Here is a 25732-nt window from a genome sequence, read left to right as displayed (position 1 = left end):
GTGCTCTACCACTTGAGCTACAGCGCCACTTCCTATCTTCATGGTTTCTCTTTCAAAACTCTTTTATTTGGATGTGGAATCTATTTTCATGTCTTCAATTTGTTCTGCAATACACTGAGCCAAATAGACTCTGTAAAATCACTTTAGGTAGCAAAAACATTAAGACAATCTATATCAAAAAGTTTTGGCCTTCCTCCACTGCAGAAGCCAATACGCTTAGCTAGGGCTTCTAAGAATGCGTTTTCTTACCTTTTCACTTTTTTCAATTCTTTTCTGATCCCAAAAGTTTTTGGCTTATGTTATAAGAGAAGTCTTCATTATCTCATGTTAATAAAGATATTATATTTTTGAGCTACTTAGAAATGTGAAATCATTGGTTTGAAGTATCCAATCAGATTTTTTTCTGTGTTTCACTGCTTCACGTGGAAAGACATTGTGGAAAATATTACAAACAGAAAAGTGTAAACCCAATACCTTCTTTCATTGTGGAAGACACTCTCTCCCTAAATAATTTGAACCAAATAATCTTTTTCAGAAAATTACTGTTTGGTATTTAAAGTCAATTCACAAATTTTCATTTCTTATTTTTTTAAAAAACGTTGAGCTTAAATTCCACTACAACCTTGTTTTCACAAAGTAAAAGTATTTTTCCTGGTTAAGGACAATTCTCAAGGGAACCAACATGATTTACAGCAAGGTTTGTGAGGTTTGTTGGTTTGGTGTGAAAAAGAGCCATCTTCATCCACAATGCTCCCTCTCAGCTAAGTCTCTATGAATTTCTTTACATGAAAGCCTATTTTCCTAGGTAATTTTAAATTTTCTTAATAGGCTAAGTTGTGAGAAAGTTTGAACAATTAAAATTTACCTGTCATAAATTTTAAACTTTTTTGAAATTCCTTTATAAGAATCGGGAATTCACAATTCTAATTCCACCTTTAACATAAAAACAGTAAATATGTTTTTTCCTGATATACTGTCCATGAAACTATTATTTTCCAGTGGCTTTGTTATGCATGTATATGATCATATGAGCGGATGCTGAGCAAAATGAACTCCAAGATATGAAAACAGAGATATTTATTTGCAGATGTTGTTTCTAATGTACAATGTGATTTCTATTTTCTTTGGGATTTTCCTCTATGGTTTATCTCCTGGTGTATTTGATTTTGGTACCCTGTGTATTGTGCATACATTTACCTTAATTAGGAAGGGAACAGGAACAGAACAGGAACAGCAAAATGACGATACAGAGGACAAAGGGCAAACCAATGCAATAGGAATACACACAAGACAATAAGTTGGAAATGTACATTACAACTTGTGAGGGGTTTTGGGGTGAATGAAAACTGAGAAAAATGAGAGAGGGGGGTAACAAGTTTGAAATGTTGTGTATTCACTAGCTTAAAATTGCTGGAACCCCACTGCACATCAATTTGACATTAAAATTAAATTTAAAAAATAAGCTGCATGAAATAAAATTTCACTGTATTGGTATAGTAAATATTATTCTTTATATAGTAACTTTTTAAAAATCAGTACTGTTTGGCATCTAATTTGAATTAATTACCCATTTTTAATCAAAGGGCCATCAATTTGAATGTTGTCCAACTAGTTAATATTTTCACAATATACTTGCCAATATTTTGAAAAAGAATAAATTTAGTACTTTCTCATACTAAAACAGAAAACACTTTAATTCTACGGAAACCCAGAACTTTTAAATGTAAGTAAGTTTTTAAGAGGACAGAATATATGTGTTCCTCAAAATTCCTATGACTAAAACTACTCATTTTGAAATAATGAACATTCCATACCTGAGAGATTCAAAATAGTACTTGTTTGCATGTTATGAATTTCTTCAATAGATGCATTTTCCAATGGGGTGTTATAGATAGAGAAGTGAACAGAAAAATAGCCACATTCTGGTATAATATAAAACTATGAAACATCAGTTAAAATTAATACTTCAAGAGTAAGCAATTGTTTATCAGATTAAGCTATTATTTCTATGACCATCAATCCCAAGGTTTATGCAATAAAGTCATCCTAGACCAACAGTTTCCAACTTGTAGGGTGCACCTCAAAATTCCCTTAATTCACATCACGAATAGCTTATATCTCCATTGTGAAAAAATACTACACCTCTGCTAATGTGATGCCCTCCGTGTTCTGGAAAAAGCATCGCAATAAACTGGGTTGCATCATTTTTCCTCCACTGGTATTCTTGCAAATATTATTTATATTTATACTTTTTTAATTATCATAGATAAACAGGATGCTAATATCAGAAGGTTACATTTCAAACCCCACCTAGGCAGGAAGGTTCCCTAGATTCTTATCTCCAATAAACTTCTCAACAAAAGCCAGACACGAGTGGTACTGAGGTTGAAGTGGTAGGGCACGAGCCTTGAGAATAAACAGCCTCAGAGACAGTGTCGAGTCCCAGAGTTCAACCTCTAGGACAAACCAATAAAACAAAAGCAAAAGCAAAACAAACCCCCAACCTAGCATTTTTCTCATTTTATACAGAGACATGTAATTAAGGAAATTGCTTCCTGTGTTACATGCAGGTAGAAGAAAGAAGAATTCACACAATTATTCTCTTCATAAAATGTTATACCAAAGCCTCAAAAAATTGCTCTTTTTCTAAATTTATAAATTAATATCATCCATTGTTGGCAACTCTGTCTACATTATTCACATTATCGTTTCATACATGAACTGTTTGAAATATCTATTAACAGAGTTCTAATTATAACTCTCTTGAAAGTATATTCTAGGCAAATAGAATGCAAGAAACATTTGTAAATTTGTCAATTAAACACGCTACTTAAAAAGAATTTTGTAGTATCCTATAGAATATGAAATTACAAACAAAACCAAAATATATATTTTAAATCTAAACTTTAATTTAGCAAGATCTATAAAGTCCTACATTAGATGAACTTTGCTATTCCTCCAGGCTTAAGCTGTTGTAATCCTTCATCCTTTCCTTGGAATCTAACAGAATGAAGATTACTTACTTTTTCAAATTTTGGATGGGAATCATGACCCATTTTGCATCTAGAAATGTTCTGTGATGAAGAGAGCATTTAAAAGCACAACTGAGGATTATATATGAGTTGCATTTCAATAGGAAACAACTTCTCAAAACATAATGACAAAATTAGCCCAAACTTCTAACTGCGTATTCCTTTCTTGTTTGGGTTCTTTTATTAAGACAAAATTATACTACCTGGTCCAGGGAAGGTATCACTATGTAATTACAGTTTCTAATCTCCAGTCAGTCTGAATGCTAGTATTCTAGGCTTATATCACATTGACCCGCCATAGCTTCTTGGTTTATTTAATCTAGATACAGACTAGCAATTCTGAACTTCTCCAGTGATATCATCCACTAGACTGCTCAGACTGTTCATGTACTATTTTAAAAGTTGTTCTAACATTTCACAGAGGATATGATCATTTTCAGATACACCTGTAGGGTTTCTGATTCATTCCTCCATGCATCCGATCCCATTCATAATGATTACTTGACTCTCTTACTATCTCTGGTCCCTATCTATGTAATATTCTTAAACTTTTTTGAAGAAACTTCAATTGAGGACTTTCTAACATTAAAAATTATCACTTGATTCTAGTCTTACTGAGGACATATTATATATTGTTTCCTAACTTTTCTACATATTCTGAGAATTGCTTCATTTTTGTATTTGTGTGTGCACATATAAGTGCCTCTGTGTTTATGTGTATGTTTGTATGTATGTATGCAAAAGCCTCAAGCTCTTATTCAGCCATCTTGCTCATGACTGGTATTCCATTACTTGAGCCATTCTTCTAATACAGCTTTTGGCTGGCTAATTATAAATAGTGTCTCAAAGACTATTCTGTTCAGGCTGGATAATAACCTGAGCTGAATAGCAGAGGGACAGCGCCCAGGACAAGAGTTCAAGTGCCAAGACCACCACCAACGAAAAATATATAAGTAAAGGAAAGAAAAAAATGTGATCTTATTCACCACTTCATGGCTAGTATAATCCCTGCTCTCTCAAGATGGACTTTTTTTTCCAGTTAAGTCCATGCTCTTATATCTGACTTGCATTGTAAACAGAATTATTCTTCCATTCTACTTTCCACAAATTTGCATGGTTAACATGCGTGATTTAGAAAGAGAGTGGCATTATACTTCGTGTTCAACGTAGGAGTAATGCTTTTCCTATATCACTCTTATAAATCTACATACTGGACTTGGCTTTATTGTTTCAATGTTGTCTTATTTGCAGAGTCTTCTATAGTGTATTGAACCATTATACTTAAACACAGAACTTCTCTTTCTCCTATTCCTGTTGTTTTTCCTTCTGTTAACTTATGTACACTTGGGAAATAATGTGCAGCACATACACTCATAAAAAATGATCTGAGAACCTTCTTCCCATTTAAAATTTGCCTTAATTTACAGAGCATTTACAAAGTTTGAACTTAATATACTCATGGATAATGTATTATAAGCAATGTAAATGGTATTTTCTCTTTACTAAGTTGTCTCTGAAACACGTGTTACCTCAGGTCCAATGGTGTCCTTATGTTATTTCGGTGAAGCCAGAAAACATTCATTATACCTCAAGCAGCACCATAGATTGTTCCTGGAAGTAACTGTTACTGCATGTGGAAACTGATCCTAGGAGAGGAATGGAACACAGAGGATTGACAAAGTTCAAGTTAATTTATGTTTTCCTTTTTACTGTATAAGAAAAGGACAAAGATGGCGACAAGGCAGTAGGGAAACACCAAAGCTCTCCCCAACCAAAAAGAGAGTTCCAGTTCCAATGCTTAATCTCCCCAAGAGACCGACAACAACAAAAGGCGAACACTCAGAGAAAAACAGGAGATGGAAAATAACAAAAAAGAAAGAGAGGAAAAGAAGAATTTCAGAACAGAGAAGAGCAAAGACCCCTCCTCCAACATTCACTGGCCACATGGCAGCGTGCCAAGCCGTGGTCAGCAGGCGGGGTGTGGACTGCCGAGTCCCAGAGACACAGGGGGCTGGCTACAGATCACCCCCGCAGAAGCCGCCTGAGGTACCAGTTTACAGACCTGCTGATCACCACAAATAGAGAAACCTACCAGCCGGGAGTCTCCACGATCCCACCCCCACCCCTCACTCTCCATCCAAGCAGAGAGGCTCCATCCCTCCATAGCCACCCGGCACCGGCAGTGCAACAAAGGAAGGTGTCTGCAGATAGCACAGAAGCCACCTGAGGTACCAGTGTCAGACCTGCCGATTGCGACGACCCGGTTAGGGCCGCCCGGGTCCCAGAGACACAGAGGGCTGCCTGCAGATCACTCATGCAGAAGCTGCCTGAGGTACTGGTGTCAGACACGCCAATTGGGACAACCTGGCAGGGACTGCCAGGGTCTCAGAGACACAGGGAGCTGCATGCAGATAACTCACGCAGAAGCTGCCTGACTGTGGACACTATGGACCCGACAGCTTCGACAGAGGCAGAGACAGAAGAAAATCCCACAGAGCCACCACTGCCCAGCCAAGCTCGCAACCATCCCCACTGAACTCGCCTTGCAACTGCAACTGACAACCTACACCACACAGAAACAACTAGCTCCAGGGTGAATACCCCACAGGGGACAGTCTATCCCTCAAGGGAGACCAGAGCTGGAGGGAATCCCAGACCCTGACCCAGACTCCCTACCCCAACACCCGGACCACAGGACCCACTAAAACTAGGAAAAGTTCAAGAGCTCCACCGGCTCTTGGAGCACACTCTGCTGGCCAGGCTAGAGCAAAACACCCCAGGAAGGGAGCTTAAACACCCAAGCCAGGAACAGCGACCCTGGGTCAAGACAACCAACAGTAGAAGAAATTTAAACTGTGTACCCCAGACTGCATAATCTACATGGTATACACAGCAGCACAGGCCTAACTGGCGTGCCCCAGGCAGGGGGCCACTACCAGGCCTGGCAATCCAGTGCCTGAACAACATAACCAATTCCTCCCAACTGAGCATATGCCTCAGCAGAGGGATGAAAAACAGGGAACTGCACCCCTTGGGAAGCAAACCTGTGACAACAAAAGACCTGGAGGCTCAGGACAAGAGAAGCCCAAACTCCACCAAAACCCAACCCATATACTCTAGGCTGGGATTGGGCAACACAGGCCCCCAGCACCTGATAGTAGGCAGGAGCTCAGGCTCGTAAGGTGGCTCAGCAGTAGAGTGATAGTCTTGGGTGCATGAGGCCCTGGATCTGATTCCTCAGCATCACATGAGCAGAAAGGGTCAGAAGTGTTGCTGTGGCTCAAATGGTAGGGTGCCAGCCTTGAGCTGAAGAGTTGAAGAGCTAAAGGACAGCACCCAAACCTAGAGTTCAAGCCCACAACCGGCCCCCCAAAAAACCAACCAAACAAACAAACAAAAACATCAGGAGCCCATAGCCGACTCCAGCATCTGGGAGAGTGCATCCAGAGCATCTGATCTTGCCAAGAGCACCCGTAGGAGCAAACACGAGCAGTCTAGAGTGCTCAACCCTTCAAAATATGGGAATTGCCAGGGATCTACAGCAGAGAGCTGAGAATCCTATGTAGGACAGACCAGCAGCTGGAGGTAGGCCCCCAACAGAACCCAGATCAGGCACAGACTCTCTCTACCAATACAGAATCAGCAACCAAGCAAAGACAGACACACCAAAACAAAATTGCAGATTAGTCTCCAATAATCCCTGAACCTCCATGAGAAAATCACAGAGAAAAATTACAAGGTTTATCACTACCCAGGATAGCAAGCTATCCTCAATAGCCAGCAGCCATGCAGGGGAGAGCACCAGTGGGAGCAAAACAGGAATGGAAGACAAAAACTACATCCAAGGGTTGCTGGAGGCAATAACTCAAGAAATAAAGCGAGAAATAGATCAGAAGTTGAAAGAACACAAGGATGAGCTATCAAAAGAGATACAAGATATCAAACAGGAGATACATGCAAAAATAGAGGCTGCACAAACCTCAGTAAGAAGTGAGATAAATGCCAAATTAGAAGTAGTACATACCTCATTAAGAAATGAGATCAATAGGTTGAGAACCAACATCGAATCCATAAAGGAATCCATTTCCTCCATGTACAATAGAAGCCACGGTCAACAGAGTGAACGAAATGGAATATAGAGTATCAGATACAGAAGACAGAATACACCAACTGGACCAAAAAGTGACAGATATGTAAAAATCACTCAAATTAAGCCAAAGGGAAATTCAAGAGAAAGAAAATAATACCAAGAAATTTAACCTTCATATAATTGGAGTGGACGAAGGTGAGGAATTTCAGAGCAAGGGAATGCAACACCTATTCAACAAGATAATCGGTGAAAAATTCCCCCAACTAAAAAAAGAACATCTTACCTACATAACAGAAGCATATAGAACACCCAACAAGCAAGATCCCAGGAGAAAAATTTCTAGACACATTATAGTAAAAATGATAGATCTGAATAATAAGGAAACAATCTTGCATGCAGCAAAAATGAAGAAGGAGCTATACAACAATGGGAAAAAATTAGAATCACTGCAGATCTCTCCACACAAACACTGAATGCAAGATAGGCCTGGGAAAGTACCATACGAGCCCTGAGAGCCAATAACTGCCAACCCATACTGATATACCCAGCAAAGCTAGCATTCAAAATCGATGGAGAACGGAAAATTTTTAATAGCAAAGAAAAACTAAATGAATACATAAACATTAAGCGAGCATTACAAAGAATACTAAGAGAGGGGACACAACCTGAAGAAAGCAACCAGGAACTGGGACCTGCACCCAGACAGGCATTAATCAAAGTCTAACTGAGCAAGCACAGGCAGAAGGGAAAGAAGAAAAACTCAGGAAAACAGGGAATGACAGGGACAACAATGCATCTCTTTACACTTTCTGTTAATATTAATGGGCCTAATTCGCCAATCAAAAGAAAAAGAACTGCAGACTGGATCAGAAAACATGATCCATCCATCTTTTGTCTTCAGGAGACCCAACTCTCAGCCAAACATACAAACATATTCAAAGTAAAGGGTTGGAAAAGGATCTACCAATCAAATGCCCCCAGTAAGAAAGCAGGTGTAGCTATCCTGATATATGACAAAATAAACTTTTCATTAAAATCAGTACAGAAAGACAAGGACGGACACTACATATTAATACAGGGAACAATCCAAGAGTAAGTATTACCATCATCAACTTATATGCCCCAAATATTGATGCACCCAGATATGTTAAAGAAACGCTCTCAAACTTACAGAATAAAATAGATCCCAATACGATAATACTAGGAGACTTTAACACAACACTCTCACCAAAGGACAGGTCTACCAACCAGAGGATTGGCAAAGAAGCTACTGAATTAAGTGTGGCCATATTTCAAGTGGAATTAACTGACATCTACTGAGTATTTCACCCTAAAACAACACAGTACACATTCTTCTCAGCAGCTCATGGAACTTTCTCCAAAGTAGACCATATCATCGTTCATGCAAGGAACTTAAGCAAATACAAAGGGATCTACATAATCCCCTGTATCCTATCTGACCACAGTGGAATCAAGCTAGTTCTCAATAACAAAGCAAACTGCAGAAATTTCTCTAGTTCATGGAAATTGAACAGCACACTCCTTAGCAATGCCTGGGTAACAGAAGAGATGAGAGAAGAAATAAAACATATCCTACAACTCAATGAAAACGAAAACACTTCACAAAGAAACTTATGGTACACAGCAAAAGCAGTCCTGAGGGACAAATTTATTGCCCTCAGTGCCCACATCAAGAGAATGGAGACAGAGCAAGTAAATAATCTCATGTTACAATTAAAACAGCTAGAAATACAAGAAAAAATGGAACCTAAATTTAATATATGGAGCCAGATAACCAAATTAAGAGCAGAGATTAACCAATTAGAATATCAGAAAATGATAACCAAAATTAACCAAACAAAAAGGTTGTTCTTTGAAAAAATAAACAAAATTGATGGCCCATTGGCAAGATTAATTAAAAAAAGAAGAGAGGAAACCCATATTAACAGGATTAGGGATGCCACGGGAAAAAATCACAATACGTAACCAAGACATCCAAACAATCCTAACGGACTACTTTCAAAAGTTATAATCTCTAAAGGAAGAAAACCTGGCAGAAATGGATGCATTTTTAGAGAAATACAAGTTGCCCAAACTGAGCAAAGAATAAATAAGCAAATATCCTACAACAAGATACAGGAAGCTATCAAAATCTTCCAACAACAAAAGCCCAGGACCAGATGGATTCAAAGCAGAATTCTATAAGTCCTTTAAAGAAGAACTAATACCCATATTCCTCAAGCTCTTCAGAGAAACAGAGAAGGAGGGAGCTGGCCCAAACTCATCCCCAAACAAGGCAAAGACCCAACCAAAGGAGAATTACAGGCCAATTTCCTTGATGAACACAGATGCAAAGATCCTTAACAAGATTCTAGCTAACAGAATCCAGAAACACATAGAAACATCATACATTATGACCAGGTAGGCTTCATCCCAGAGTTGCATGGATGGTTTAACATACGTAAGTCAATAAATGTAATCCAACACATCAACAGACCTAAGGTCAAGAATCACATGATTATCGCCACAGATGCAGAAAAGGCCTTTGATAAAATTCCACATTCATTCATGCTAAAAGCTTTGGAGAAAATAGGAATAGAAGAAACATTTCTTAAAACAATAAAAGCCATTCATGACAGAACAATAACCAATATTATACTTAATGGCGAAAAGCTACAACCAATTCTCCTGAAATCAGGAAGAAGGCAAGGATGCCCACTGTCTCCACTCCTCTTCAATATAGTCCTGGAACCCTCAGCCAGGGCTATAAGGCAAGAAGAAGACCTTAAAAGGATCCGCATAGGGAAAGAAGAAGTTTAACTATCCCTTTTTGCAGACGACATGATATTATACCTTCAGGATCCCAAAAACTCCATCCCCAAACTCTTAGAAATCATAAATCACTTCAGCAAAGTAGCAGGATAAAAAATAAACCCACAAAAATCAGTTGCCTTCCTGTACACTGACAATGTACAAGAAGAGACGGAAATAAAGGGAGCAATCCCATTAACAATAACCTCCCCCAAAATAAAATATTTAGGAATTAACCTAACCAAAGATGTAAAAGAACTATTTAATGAAAACTATAAAAAGTTAAAGAAAAAAAATTGCAGAATACATTAGGAAATGTAAAGACCTCCCATGCTCTTGGATAGGCAGACAATATAGTGAAAATGGCAATACTGCCCAAATTAATATACAAATTCAATGCAATTCCTATTAAAGTCCCAATGATGTACATCTCTGAAATACAAAAAACAGTACAAAAATTCATAGGGAACCACAAAATACCTAGAATAGCCAAAACAATTCTAGGGAATAAAGACAACATGGGAGGGATGTTTATGCCGCAATTCAAACTCTACTATAGAGCCATAATAACAAAGACAGCATGGTACTGGCACCAAAACAGACCCAAAGACCAACAGAATAGAATAGAAGATCCAGAAATAAATCCACACGCCTACAGTCACCTGACATTTGGCAAAGGAACCAAAGAAATACAATGGAAGAAACACAGCCTCTTCAACCACAGCTATAATAAAATTCTATACAACAATTTAGGACATTCTCATTTTTCATTAATACTTTATTAAGTGTTGAAACATAATACATAATTAAATGGATGCATTGGTCACAGTTTTCACATGTTTAGAGTCTCTACCAAGTATGAGCTTTGTCCAATCTTTGCACTTCTTCCTATTGGGATTTCTTTAGATGATTTATAGTTAGAAACCTTTTCCTGAGGATAGGCAAGTGAGGGGTAAAACTGAAAGGATGGAGCTCGAAATGTGGCTTAGTGGTAATTAGCTCGCTTAGCATGCATGTATGCCAGGGTTTGAATCCTCAGTGCCACATACTCAGAAAAAGGTAGAAACTGTGGAGTGGCTCAAGTGGCTAGCCTTGAGATAAAGGAACTCAGAGACAGTACCTAGGCCCTAAGACCAAGCCCCAGGACTGTCAAAAACAATAGACCAGATGCCAGTGTCTTACACATGGAACTCTAGCTTCTCAGGAGGCTGAGAGGTGAAGATCACAGTTCAAAGACAGCTTAGCCAAGGAAAGCCTGTTAGACTCCTATCTCCAGTGAACCACCCAAAGATCCCATGTGGTGCTACTACTCAAGTGGTAGAGGGTTCGGCTTGACCTGAGGGGCTAAGGCACAGTGCCCAGGCTTGAGTTCAAGACACACTATTGGGAAAAAAGTGAGGGTTAATCCAGGTACTTTTCCTATTTGCTAATTATGAGATCATTCTTTGGAAAATGAACACTGATGTATACCAGAATTGGAGTCAGAGCTTAAGGTTCAAGTGTAACACATCCATATGTCCAGCCTCTCAGACTCTAGCATTGTAATCTTGTGTCCAACAGGGTTCTGAAAGGTCCAATGTTGAAAGGCTTAATATGCTCCCCAAGCCCATTGTGATAGCAGATGACTTGTACTGTCAAGGTCATTACAGCTCTGAGTCAGGCAGAGCACCAGTAGTTCAGGCCTGTCACCCTAGCTCAGGAGACTGAGGTTTGAGGATCACAAGGTGAAGCCAGCCAGGGCAGGAAACTCTATGAGACTCTGACTTCCACTTCTGAAAGGTCAGATGTTCAAGAGCTTCCTTTGTTTCCCTTGGTGATGAGAAGTACTTGCACTCTAAATGTTCTTAGAATTCTTGAGCTATAGAAGCAGGAAAGAAACATTGACCCACCTTGGGTTCACATGAAGTTCTCAGGCTCCAAACCCTAGTCCCTTAGCAGAAAGAACTCCAGTGTAACACTGTAATTGAAGGACAGAAAACAGTTTCAAAACCAGGCTAGGTGCAGAGACCAGGCCCACAGTATTAGGAGGCAGAATGTACACATTCAACAGATAAGTGAGCAGTAAAACCACTTCATATATTCCAGGAAATGCCAGCAATGGGAGGAAACCTAAAATACTTGTTAGAGTTACACCAGGGTCAGGCTTTTCTCAGCCACTTCAAACAATGACTAATTAACATTCTTCCCACAAGTGAAGGGAGAATCAGGGTATCTTAGGTTACCAATAGAGCCAGTTTAGTCTGGGAGAGGGGAGGAACAGAGTAGAAAAACCCTGCTCTCTGGTCTTAGGGAGTGGGTTTTTGACTATCCATCTGTCAGATTTGAAGGCCCTTCTTCTACCTCTGCCAGTCCTTTCTCCTTCCTTCATTCTCCACATAATTACTTCAAATCCCCAGACAAACTAGAGTAAGTGTGGTTTCTCTTCTTTCTCCAAGCATCTGAGTTAGAACCTGGCTCTGCCCAATTGGCTCTAGTTCCCTTGGCCGCCTGAGAAGTGGGAAAGAGAGAGACTTCTTGCTCTCTGGTTGTGTGAAGGCAATGCTGGTGTCCTGTCACACTGCAGAAGGCCTAATGACTGGGAATTGTTCCCTTCTTTCCTTCTGAAATCCAAGACTAGATTCATCCATCATCTTCCTATCTATCTATCTATCTATCTATCTATCTATCTATCTATCTATCTATCTATCTATCTATCTATCTATCTATCTATCTATCTATCTATCTATCTATCTTTCTACCTATCCTATGTCTGTCTATCTATCTACCTACCTACCATTCTACCTAGGTATCTCTTTGCCAGTTCTTGGGTTGAACTCAAGGCCTGGGCACAGTCTGTAGCACTCTACTACTTGAGTCACAGCCCCAATTGAGGCTTGTTCTGTGTAAGTTCTACCGAGGAATCATACCCAGGGCTTCTTGCATGCTAGGCAAGCGCTCTTTCAGTAATCCACATTCCCAGCTCCCTCATCTTTTCCTTAATGGTAGTTTTTTAGGAAAGTATGTTGCCATTTTACCTCCCCAAGTTTAATTTTCTGAATACTGGATACTTCTATGAAACCTGGTCTTCTTTTCCCCTGCCAAGTTTGTTATGGTTCCTGCATTGGCCTCATAACAAAATGTAAATAAAGGCTCCTGAGAGCGTCACAGGCCTGGAACCCTGGAAGAGAAAAACCATGTGCCTGAAATGAAGAGAATGATGCAGTATATGAAAGGAGCATATCTGAAATATAAATCAGTAAATAAATGGAGAAGCACTGCATAAGATCTGTTTGCATTCAGGGAGGTAATATACAGACATAAGTAGGTAGGGCACTGATACATAAAATTGGCCTTCTCTTTTTGAAAATTTTTTGTGGACATCCCAGGGCTTAACCTCAGGGCCCAATGCATTCCTCAGCTGTTTTTTCCAAAGCTGAGGCTTTATCACTGCCACAGCTCCACTTTCAGCCATCTGGTCATCAATTGGACATAAGCACCTCCCAGGCTTTCCTGCCTGGTTTGGCCTGTGTCTCCTTCTCGGCTTTCTCTCTCAAAGCTGGAACTCTGGCCTCTGGACCACTGTTCCACTTCTGGTTTTCTGGTTGTTTCTTGGAGATAAGAGTTTCACATAATTCTTGCTCAGGCTGAATTTGAACGGTGATCTCCCAAACAGGATTCAAGCAGCTTTCCTCAGGGATACACCAAGGAGTCCGTCCACACAAACCCTTAGTCTAAATCTCAAGAGGCACTAGAGAAAAAGAGATACATGAAGATGCTTCTAGTGGGTTCTAGATACTTAAGGTTGTAGACACACAACACTCATAATTACTAGATATTTTATAGACAAAAGGAGTAATGCAGACAGTATGAGGATCGCTCCAGCTTTTTGTCTTCTCATCTTGAGACAGCAAATTCACTGCAGCTCAATGCTAAGTGACAGAATTGACATGTCCTGTGGACATTTGCTCCCAAATCCTGTGACACTCATTTGTCACTTTTGGCTTCAAACATGTGACCCAGAGGAGAAGATGAGGAGAGAAAATCTTTCTCAGGTAAAGGAGTTCTAAAGAACATTGGGTAGTTAATTTATAAATTCAAACCATTGGAATGGCCCTGCTAAGAAGTCAGATTGTCCAGATTAAAAATGAAGAAGAAAAGAAAGAAGGCGCCAGTGGCTTCTCACTGTAATCCCAGCTCCTCAGAGGGTGAGATGTAGAGAATCTGAATTTGATTCCAGCCAGATTAAGAAAGTCCATGACACTTATTTCTAAGAGATCACAGAAAAACCCAGAAGTGGGGATGTGACTCAAGAGTAATGCATTACCCTTGAGCAAAATGAGCTCAGGGACAAGTTCTAGGCTCATAGTTCCACCACAAGACCTGCCCCCTCAAAAAGAGCCTGTACTTCCATGTCTTTGGGTATGTATGGATATATTCCTATAGGTAAAACTCCAGAGTAGCTATGATGAATGGCACCAAACTAGGTAATGTATATTCAATAAAATGATTTCACAACAGAGACTGTTTTCCTGATAGTGCATGTTCCGGGGCTCCCCTCACTGTTCCCAGTGTAACCTGAGGGTTTCTCTGCATCCCAGGCCTGCAGGAAGAAGTGTCTCTCATTGTCTGGACAGGCAGACAAAAGGCCTCAGTCCTGTACAACTGTGTAGCAAACAACTCCGTCCGGGTCAGATAGTGAGGATGAGTGTGGGTGGGCTCTGAAGTTCAGGAGAAATAGGTCTCTTTGTACCCTAAACTATTTCCCCAGTGCTCTGGTTTGACAGGAAGCCTTCATATGTGCCACCTTCTGTGACAGGCCACGTCCTGTGCACTTATCCTGGTTTTGTGAGACTATATTCCAGTGTTCAGATACAGTGCTCAATATAATTCAAGAGTCCTTCTGGAGGACAAGTAGGGCATTGAACCTAATGAAACGTTTCATTGCCTATGATGATGGGCCTATGATTCCTCTCCTAGGTTTCAGGAAGCTTTGGAAATCCAAGCACATATCTGGTATCACAAAGCTTCCTGTCATCTAGGGCTGGTGAACCTCATCAGGTTTTGAAACATTTGACCTCTCCTAGTTGGGCCCTGTGTGTCTAGGTTTTGGGGTTGAACACAGGGCCTGGGTGTTGACCATGAGCTCAGTGCAGAAGCCTGGTGCTTTACCATTTTGTGTAACAGCATCACTTCTTGTCTGTGTATGTGTGAGTGTGTGTGTGTGTGTGTGTGCGCACAAGTGGGAGAGGGCACATAGGCACATACACGATTCTTGGAGGGTGAACTCAAGACCTGAGCACTGTACCTAGTTTCTCTTTTTTAAGTATAGTCCTCTCCTACTTGAGCCACAGAGCCACTTCAGGCCTTTTTTTTATGGTTGTGGTCCTGAGAAATCAAACCCACGTTTCATATTTGCAAAGAACTCTAACATTCCCAGCCCTCTACTTCAAGTTTGTTTGTTTGTTTCTGTCTTTTTTATTGTTGTAGAAGATGATGTCTGGGTCTGGGTGCTGTCCTTGAGCTCTTCAGCTCAAGTCTTGTGCTCTACCACTTGAGCCAAATGCCACTTCAGCTTTTCTGGTGGTCCATTGGAGCTAAGTGTCTCAAGGACTTTCCTGCTCATGCTGGCTTTTAACCATGATCCTCAGATCTCATCCTCCTGAATAGCTTGGATGACAGACATGAGTGACAAGCACCTAGCTTCCACTTCAGGTTTCTTAGTGGTGAATTGGAGATAATAGGCTCATGAGACCTTTGTGTATGGGATAGTTTGGAACCTAGGTCCTCAGATCTCAGCTTCCTGAGAAAGCAGGATGAGAGACCTCCGCTATAGACCCCTAGGGCTATTGCCTCTCCATGTAATTAATATTATTGTTTTCATCCTTAATGAATTATTAATTAAATCAACCACAGTTCCAAAACTATTGCATCCATGTAATTAATACTATTCTTTGAATATGTCAAACATATTCATTAAAATCCATTTGCCTCCTAAAATCACTCTATTTATATAGTAGTATTCAGAAACAACTTATTCAACCTTGCCATTCATAATCTTCCATCGGTATTCCTATGAATAGGAAGGAGATTCTTAGGATTTCCCACCTTTGGAAGGGGTCATGACCGGGCTTCAAACATAGGGCCTATGTTGCCATTTTGGCCTATGGCTTCCTTGGTAGCCCGCCAGCCTTCAGCAATGCCAGGTTACCAACATTTTTCAGCAGTGTTATTCAGACATGATGGCTACCTTGCAAGCAAACAAATGTAAAACAGGCAGCCATCTTCAAGTTGCCCGTTTTTTTTTTTTTTTTCTGTGTCGCATTAATTATTGATTTGCTTGTCAGACTTTGGGGCCCAGGAACCCAGGTTTGGCTGTGGGTCCAGTGGCTACACCCCAGCCTAGAGTGATCAAAGCTGAGGCAGAATTGCCACAACATGAGTTCAAGCCCTGTGCTTGACAAAATAAAAATACATACAAACATACATACATACATACATACAAACATACATACATACATACATACATACATACATACATACATACATACATTAAAAATATTTTAAAAATTATGAGGCTCCTTGGCTTGGAATTCACACCATTTTTTCTGCCAGGTCTGGGAATTGAACTCAGTGTCTGGGTAAATCTGCAGCACTGTGCGGGATGGGGAAGATCACCCTTCTGGAAGACAAGAAATTCAGGTTTGTTCCTAGGGCCTGAATTCAAGTCCTAGCACTCAAAAAATTAATATTCGTATATATTTTAAATACAAGATTTATATTTACCTACATATGTTTACTGCATATTGCTGTTAGTGTATTCATTTTATTTTGTGTTTTAATTATTTCTTATGTACTTTAGTGAGTATGACTACACTTACATTTTTTTGCATCCTATTACATAAGACATAGATGTGCCTATGTATTCTACATCATTCCTGAGTCCCAGAAATTTCACAGATAAGGAAAACAAGTGGGACAATTGGCTCTCCGCCAGGATTAAGTTTTTGGCAGTTTTGTGACTTAAACTCAGGCCCTAGCAGGCCCACTTCATGAATGGGTAAATGTTAGCACATCAGTCTGATGCAAGAGAAGTTGGCGGGCAAATTTGAGGACCTGAGATCAAGCCCTAGGAATGGCCAATATAAAAACAGATAGATGTTTAGATTGCAGTGTGTGTGTTTGTGTGTGTATGTGTATGTGTATTTACAAATGTGTATGCATCTATAAATGTATACAGAGAGAGACAGATAGACATTTATGCAGACTCTAATGTATAACCCTATATAAAGGATGATTCCTTTATCTTATTTCTATATATTATATTACTACCAATTATTTAGTATAAAATTATGCCTCCATCAATCAATTATAGAAGAAGACTTATAAAGTATTAATCAATGACCTATATTTATTGAATACAATCTTAAACTGTAATTACTAGCTAATTAGTAATTCAGTTAATACATTTCAAACATTCTATTAGTGTTCCTATATATAGGAATAAGTTTCCTAGGATCTTCAGCCATGTGTAGGTGGCAGTCCCAGGATTGAAATCCCAGGATTGAACTCAGAGCCTAGGTGTCTAGGTTGGGCTCAGGCTTCACTGAGAGCCCTAAGCATTCATCAATGCAAGCTCACATACAATTATCAAGCTGAGTCATTGAGGCCCAGGAGGGTCACAGTGCTAAGGAAACAAAGGTAAAACTGTTATGTAAAACTTCCTGATTTTTCCTCCTCCATTTTTGTTTGCTTGTTGTATTTTTGCCAGCACTGAGAGTTGAACTCGGGTCTTAGAATCCCTGGATTATCTGTGGGTGTAAATGCTGCACCCCAGCCTAGGGTAATCATGGTTTAAGACACAATAAAATGCTTCCTTGAGCAAAAGGAGCTCAGTGAAAATGTCTAGGCTCACAGTTCAAGTCTCAGTACATGCCACAAAAAAAGAGCCAGTAACTCCATATGTCTGTGTATGTATGCCTGTATTTATATCAGTGAAAATCAGAGTCTCTATGAAGAAATGTAGCCAGCTAGGAAATTTGCTTTGAATAGAATGATTTCATAGTACAGCGAATGCTTTCAAGACAGTGCATGTTCTGGGGCTCCCCTTATTGTTCCCAGTGTAGCCTGAGGGGTTCTCCATACCCCAGCTGCTGGAGGAAGTCTGCTTCATTGTTGGAACAGGCAGACAAAAAGCCTCACTCCTGTACTGCTGTGTAACAAACAATTCATCCGGGCCAATTATTGAGGATGTGTACGGGCAGGCTCTGAAGGTCAGGAGAAAAAGGCCTCTTTATACCCCAAGCTATCTCTCTCCCCAGTGCTCTGTTTTTTTTGTTTTTGATTTTGTTTTTTGGTCGGTAATGGGGCTTGAACTCTGGGCTTGGGCACTGTCCCTGCACTCTTCAGCTCAAGGCGAGCGCTCTACCACTGGAGCTACAGAGCCACTTTCGGTTTTCTAGTTGTTTATTGGAGATAGGAGTCTCATAGTCTTTCCTGCCCAAACTGGTTTTGAACCGTGATCCTCAGATCTCAGCCTCCTGAGTAGCTAGGATTAGAAGCGTGAGCCACCAGCGCCAAGCCCAGTGCTCTGATTTGACAAGAAGCCTTCATTCGTGCAACTTCAATGGCAGGCCAAGTTCCTGCACTCATCCTATCATTGTAAGATTGTGTTTCAGTGTTAAACCAAACTGCTAAAATTAATTCAAGAGTCCTTCTGGCAGATAATTAGGGATATGAACCTAATGAAATGATTCATTATTGGCAATGGTGCCTCCGTGTGTGTGTGTGTGTGTGTGTGTGTGTGTGTGTGCTTGAACTCAGGACCTAACCACTGTACCTGAGTTTCTCCTGTCCAAGGACAGCACTCTACCACTTGATTAACACAGCCACTTCAGCCTTTTTTTTCTAGGGATGTGGATCAAACCCAGGGTTTCACACATGTAAAGCAGTTTACCCCTAAGAAACAATCCCAGCTCTCCACTACAAGTTTCTTTTTTTTCTTGTAAGTTGGAGGAGTTCAAATCTGGGCCTGGGTGTTGTCTCTGAGCTCTTCAGCTCGTCTAGTGCACTGCAACTTGAGCTACAGCACCTCTTTAGGTTTTCTGATGGTTTATTGGATATAACCATCTCAAGGAATTTCCTCCCCAGGCTGGCTTTTGTCCGTGATCTGGGATAATTTTTTTAACTCCATAATTTAGTGACTTTAATTTTGAGAGCAGAAATTAACAAAGTTTTTGAAAATGTCATTAGAATATTTTAAAATCACTTTCAAAAGTATTTTTAAAAGGTACTTTAAATGTCCTTGGATAGAGATGTGTTCATTTCCAGATACAAACATCTCTCTGGCATCATTACATCAAGACTAAAGGAGCATCAGAGCCACACAACCACCAAGGGGAAAAGGTACCAAGATCCTCAGCTTCCTGAGCAGGCAGGATAATAGATCTCAGCTAAAGAGACCTAAGCCATGACACTTTGCTGCAAGGGGGTACTTGGCTCCACATAGTAGAACGTTAGCCATGAACCCAAGAAGAAAGTCAACACCTAGGGTCTGAGTTCAAGGTTCATGATATAGAAAGCTAAACCAAAACAATTGTCTATAGGAGACAAGGCAATAGAGCTCAGTATATACATAAATTTGGCCCTGCTTTGGGGACATATCTGAGCCTCGACTTTCTCATCTGCACAATCCTCTTACTTATGTAGATCTTATAAGGACCAGATGAAAGAATACAACTCGTGAAGGACTCAGCACATAGTACCCTGTGAATGACTCAGCACACAATACCCCATGAACGACCCAGTACCCCATGAAGGACTCAACACCGAACACCCCAGGAAGGACTCATAACATAGCTGTATCCCACAAACTGTCATTAGAATTAGGGTACTTATCACCATTCTTTCAGATACAGGTCACAAACTGCACAAGTATTCACATCTAACAGTTTAGAGGGGTCTTTTTTTGTGGGGAGGGCCATCAGCCTAGGAGATTTCACTCATAGGTTGGAGGTACTGTCCTAAGACCTTTTCCTTAAGGCTAGAGCTCTACCACTTTGAGGCACAGCTTAGAGTCTAGCAGATTTCCTGGCAGGGCTGAGTTTTCAACCCACCAGAGTTTGATCTCACCCTCTGAGCAGCTAGGGGTGAGCCAGCAGTGTCTGGTTCCATGATGCTGGGTTACAGCTGTTGACCTCTGTCTAAGTCAATTTAGATGGCAGCCATCAGCTTCAGACTACCAGCTTGATCTTTGAGGAGGTATTTGAAATCATGGCCTTCTATTCTTGCAGTTAGAACATTCTAACTTGTTTCTGGTGCCAGTCCTGGGGCTTGAATATGGGCCTGGACACAGTCCCTAAGCTTTCATGCTCAAAGCCAGTGCCCAACTGGTTGAGTAACAGCACTATTTCTGGCTTTTTCTGTGCATGTGATAGTGTGGAATCGAACCCAGGGCTTCATACATAGTAGGCGAGCACTCTACTACTGAGCCCCAGGAATGACAAGTGTAGAAATATATATAGATATAGATATAGATAGATAGATAGATAGATTGTTACATACATATATATAAGCATATATGTATGTATGTATATATGTATGTATGTATATATGTATGTATAAAACAAGACAGAGATGTCTGTATATTATTTAATTATATATATGATATTACTACCAATTATTGATAAATTATCCCTTAATTTATTTAAGTATTATGGTTGAATACATAACAAAGTATTAGTTGTAAATTAGTCAATGTACTATAATTATTGTGTATAATTTTATCATGTAATCATACACTAGTAATGTAATTGTTACTTTACAACATTCCATTCATATGGATGTATATTGGAATACTTTTCTTAGGATCTCCTGCCGTTGATAGGTGGCAGTCCTGGGATTCGCACGCCGGGCCTAGGTTGCTGGTTTTGGCTACGGCTTCCCTGATAACCCACCAAAGTTCAACAGTGCAAGGTCATGTACACTTTACTGTCCCTGATATTTAGACCCAGGATGGTTGTAAAGGAAAAAGCAATGTAAAACTGCTTTCTGGAACTTCCCAGTTTTATCCTTCTCCTTTTTTTCCCGGCACTATATTTTTTCTTTTTTTTTCTGTTTGGGGCCAGAACTCTGGGTCTGGGTGCTGTTCCCCAACTCTTCAGCTCAAGGCTATTGTTCTATCACTTGAGCCATAACACTGCTTCCTGCTTTTTTCTGCTTATGTGGTGCTGAGGAATCGAAACCAGGGTCTTATGCATGCAAGGCAAGCAATCTATAACTGAGCCACCTTCCCAGCACTTCTCCATTTTTTTTGCCAGTCCCAAGATTTGAACTTGGGTCCTAGGATCTCAGGATGGGCTGTGGGTCCAGATGCTGCACCCCAGCCCAGGATGATCAAAGCTGAGGCAGAGTTGCCCGAGCTGAGTTCAAGCCCTAATCCTGGCCAAAAGAAATTAAGGCCCTTGTTGGAATTTTGATCATTTTTCTGGCAGGCCTGTGATTTGAATTCAGAGTCTAGGTAAATCTGTGGCACTGTGGGGGAAGAGGAAGCTCACCATCATTGAAGACAAAAATTTCAGCCCAGTTTCCAGTGCCCAAATTCAAGCTCCAGCACTGATAAAAATAATATTCATATATGAGATCTATTTACATACATGGGGTTACTCCATATGACATTTATTACCCTTATGTTTTATTTTAGTTTATTACATATATACCATTTATTATATTTATTACATATCATCACATGGATATATTTGCATGTGGATTATACATCATACTAAGACCCAGGACTTTCACAGAGAAGGAAAAAAAGTATGTGTCAAAATTTGCTTCTTACTCCACATATAATATTTTGGCCATGCTGGTATTTGAACTCACAGCCCATAATCCCGAACTTGTGAACGGGTCAGTTGTAGAACAAAAGCCTTTGGCAAACTGAGCTACCAGCCAGTTCTGAGACCCTGGGAACAAGCCATAATTGTGACTTATATATATAGATATAGATGTAGATGTAGGTATAGATATAGATGGTTAGATAACTGGTTAGATAGATGTGTAGTTTGCAATATATATAAGAGAGAGACAATAAGAGGATATTAAGTTATATATATTATGAATTATTATTAAATTATGCCTCCACTTAATGAAGTATCATGGTTGAATATTTATTAAAGCATTAATGTAAAAGTAGTCAGTATTCTTTAATTGGGATAATCATACTATGGTGCTAGAATGGAAGACATAATCCACTACTTTTTTATATATCCATATGAATGGAATGTTGTAAAGTAACAATTACATTAGTAGTGTATGATTACATTATAAAATTTTACACAATAATTATAGTACAATGACTAATTTGCAATTAATACTTTGTTATGTATTCAACCATAATACTTAAAGTAAGGGATAATTTATCAACAATTGGTAGTAATGTATATATAATTAAATAATATACATGAACTAACTACAAATTTAATTGTTATTTTTATAACATTCCATTAAGCATTCACATGAATAGGAAAGCTTTTCTCAAGATCTCCCTCCATGTGTAGGTGGGAGTCCTGGCATTTGAAGTCCAGGTCTGGGTAGTTTACTTCGAAATGCAAACCATTAGAATGACACTGTGAAGATTTCATTTCGTCACAATGAAAAAAAAGAACAAGAAGAAAAGAAAGCCAGGTGTCAAAGGTTCCTGCCTGTAATCTTAGTTCTTCAGGAGTCTGAGCGGTAGAGAATGCCCGTTTGAATTCAGCCAGGACAGGAAAGTCTACAGCACTCTAACTTCTGAGGGATCACAGGAATAAAAGATCGCCATGAATGGGGTTGTGAATAAAGGGCAGAGGGCTACCTTTGAGCAAAATGAGCTCAGAGACAGTGCTTAGGCTCCTAATACAACCCCCGGACCTGCCAAAAAATAAACACACACACAAGGAACTCCATGTCTCCCCTTGTATGTATGCATGCATTTCTATCTGTGAATGTCCAGAGTCCCTATGATGAAAGGCACACAGCTAGGAAATTTGCTTTAAATAGAATGATTTCATAGCACAGAGAGTGTTTACAAGACAGTGCATGTTCCGGGACTCTCCTCACTGTTTCCAGAGTAGCCTGAGGTTTTCTCCACACCCCAGGCTGCTGGAGAAAATCTGCTTCATTGTTGGAACAGGCAGACAAAAAGCCTCACTCCTCTACAGCTGTGTATCAAACAACTCCATCCAGGACAATTAATGAGGAGGAGTGTGGTCAGGCTCTGAAGGCTAGGAGAAAAATTCCTCTTTGTACCCCAAGCTATCACTCTCCCCAGTATTTCGTTTTGACAGAAAGCCTTCATTTGTGCCACCTCCCGTGGCAGGCCAAGTTCCCTGTACTTATCGTGTGTTTGTTATACTATGTTCCAGTGTTGAAATAACCTACTACAATTAATTCAACGGTCCTTCTGACAGAAAATAAGGGAGCTGAACCTAATACAATGATTCATTATTGGCAACAGTGCCTTCCTAGATTTCTGCAAGCTTTCTAAATCCAACCATATGTCTAATATCACAATGCTTCCTGTTATTTAGGGCTGTTGAAGCTCATCAGGTTTTGAAACCTTTGACCTCTCCTAAATGGGCCCTGGGTGGCTAGGTTTTGGGGTTGAACACGGGACCTGGGTGCTGACCATGAGCTCAGAATTTTACCATTTGGTATCACAGCTTCAATTCTGGTATCTGTGTGTGTGTGTGTGTGTGTGTGTGTGTGTGTGTGTGTGTGTGTGTGTGTGTGTGTGTGTGTGTGTGTGTGTGTGTGCATGTGTGTGTGTGCAAACACTTGTCCTGGAGCTTGAACTCAGGACCTGAACACTGTACCTGAGTTACGCCTGTGCAAGGATATCACTCTACCAATTGAGCCACACAGCTACTTCAAGCTTTTTTCTAGTGATGTTTTACTAAGGAATCAAACCCAAGGATTCATACCTGCAAAGCACTCTACCCCTAAGACACATCCCAGAACTGCACTTCAAGTTTCTTTCTTTCTTTTCTTGAAAGTTGGAGGAATTGAAGTCTAGGCCTGGGAGCTATCCTTGAGCTCTTCATTTAAAGCCAAGCAGCCTACCACTTCAGCTACAGCACCCCTGAAGGATTTTGGTAGTTCACTGAAGAGAAGCCTCTCAAGGAATTTCCTCCCAGCCTGGCTTTGGACTGTGATCGTCAGCTCTCAGGCTCTTGAGTGGCTAGGATGACAGGTGAAAGTCACCAGCGTCCAGCTTCCACTTCAAATTTCTAAGTAGTGAATAGGAGACAATAGACTTATGGGACCTTTTGTGTCTGGGAGAGTTTGGAATGGAGATCATCATATCTAAGCTTCCTGAGTAGGAAGGATGACAAACCTCAGCTACAGATACCTAGACTGTAACACTCTGTTGCAAGGAGGTTCTTGGCTCCACGTGGTAAGGTGCTAGCCATGAGCCCAACAGGGAATGGCAGTGGCTAGGCCCTGAGTTCTAGGTTAATGACTGAGAAAAATAAACCAAAACAATTATCTGCAGGAGACAACTCACTAGAGTTCGGTACATACATAATTTTGGCCCTGACATGGGGACATATCTGAGCCTCAAGTTTCTCATCTACACAATCATCTTACTTGTGGAGCTCTTATAAGAAACAGATGAAAAATGCACCCTGTGAAGGACTCAGCACACAGCACCTCCTGAAGGACTCATCACATAGCTCTATCCCACACACTGTCATTAGAATTAGGGTGTTTTCATCAGTATTATCATTCTTTGAGAAACACATCCCAAGCCACACAAAGTTCACATCTAATGATTTAGAGGGGTGGCTTTTTGGGGGGGAGGTGGAGTCAGACACAGGGATTGCACTGGAAGGTTGGGGGTACTGTCCTAAGATAGTTAGCTCAAGGTTAGAGCTCTTTCACTTTGAGCCACAGCTCAGAGTTTTGCAGACCTCCTGCCAGGGTGTTTTTTTTTTTTTTTTGTCGGTCGTGGGACTTGAACTCTGGGCCTGGGCACTGTCCCTCAGCTCTTCAGCTCAAGGCGAGCGAGCGCTCTACCACTTGAGCTACAGCGCCACTTCCCAGGGTGGGTTTTAAACCCACCAGTGTCAGATCTTAGCCTCCAAGTATATTGGATGACAGGGGTGAGCAAGCCAGCAGCATCTGGTTCTGTGGAGCTGGGTTGCAGCAGTTTACCTCTGACTAAGTCAGGTTAGATGGCAGCTGTCAGCACCAGACTCAAGGCTTGCTCTGTGATGAGGTATTTGCAGTGCTATCCTTATGTAGTTGCAGTCAGAACATTCCATCTTTTATTGGTACCATTCCTGTGTCTTGAGTAAGAGACTAGACACAGTCCCTCAGCTTTCATGCTCAAAGCTAGTGCTCGGCTACTTGAGCAACAGTACAACTTCTGGATTTCTGTGTGCACATGGTAGTGAGGAATCCAGGGCTTTGTACATACTAGGCGAGCATTCTACAACTGAGCCCTAGGAGTGACAAGTGTATAAACAGATAAATGTGTAGATTCGTAGATAAACAGACAGACAGACAGACAGACAGACAGACAGACGGATGGATAGATAGATAGATAGATAGATAGATAGATAGATAGATAGATAGATAGATAGATAGATAGATAGATAGATAGATAGATGTAGATGCATAAAACAAGAAAGAGATGTCTGTATACTATGAAATTGCATATACAATATTACTCACCATTATTGGCAATTAAATTATTCCTTCCTTTTCAAAGTATCATGAATGAATACATAATAAAGTACTAATTGAAAATTGTTGTGTATAATTTTATAATATAATCATG

This window comes from Dipodomys merriami, unplaced genomic scaffold (genome assembly GCF_024711535.1).
Source record: "Dipodomys merriami isolate MVZ:Mamm:240054 unplaced genomic scaffold, mDipMer1.0.p SCAF_165, whole genome shotgun sequence".
Classification (NCBI taxonomy): Eukaryota; Metazoa; Chordata; class Mammalia; order Rodentia; family Heteromyidae; genus Dipodomys; species Dipodomys merriami.
Note: the sequence above shows the minus strand (reverse complement) of the source record.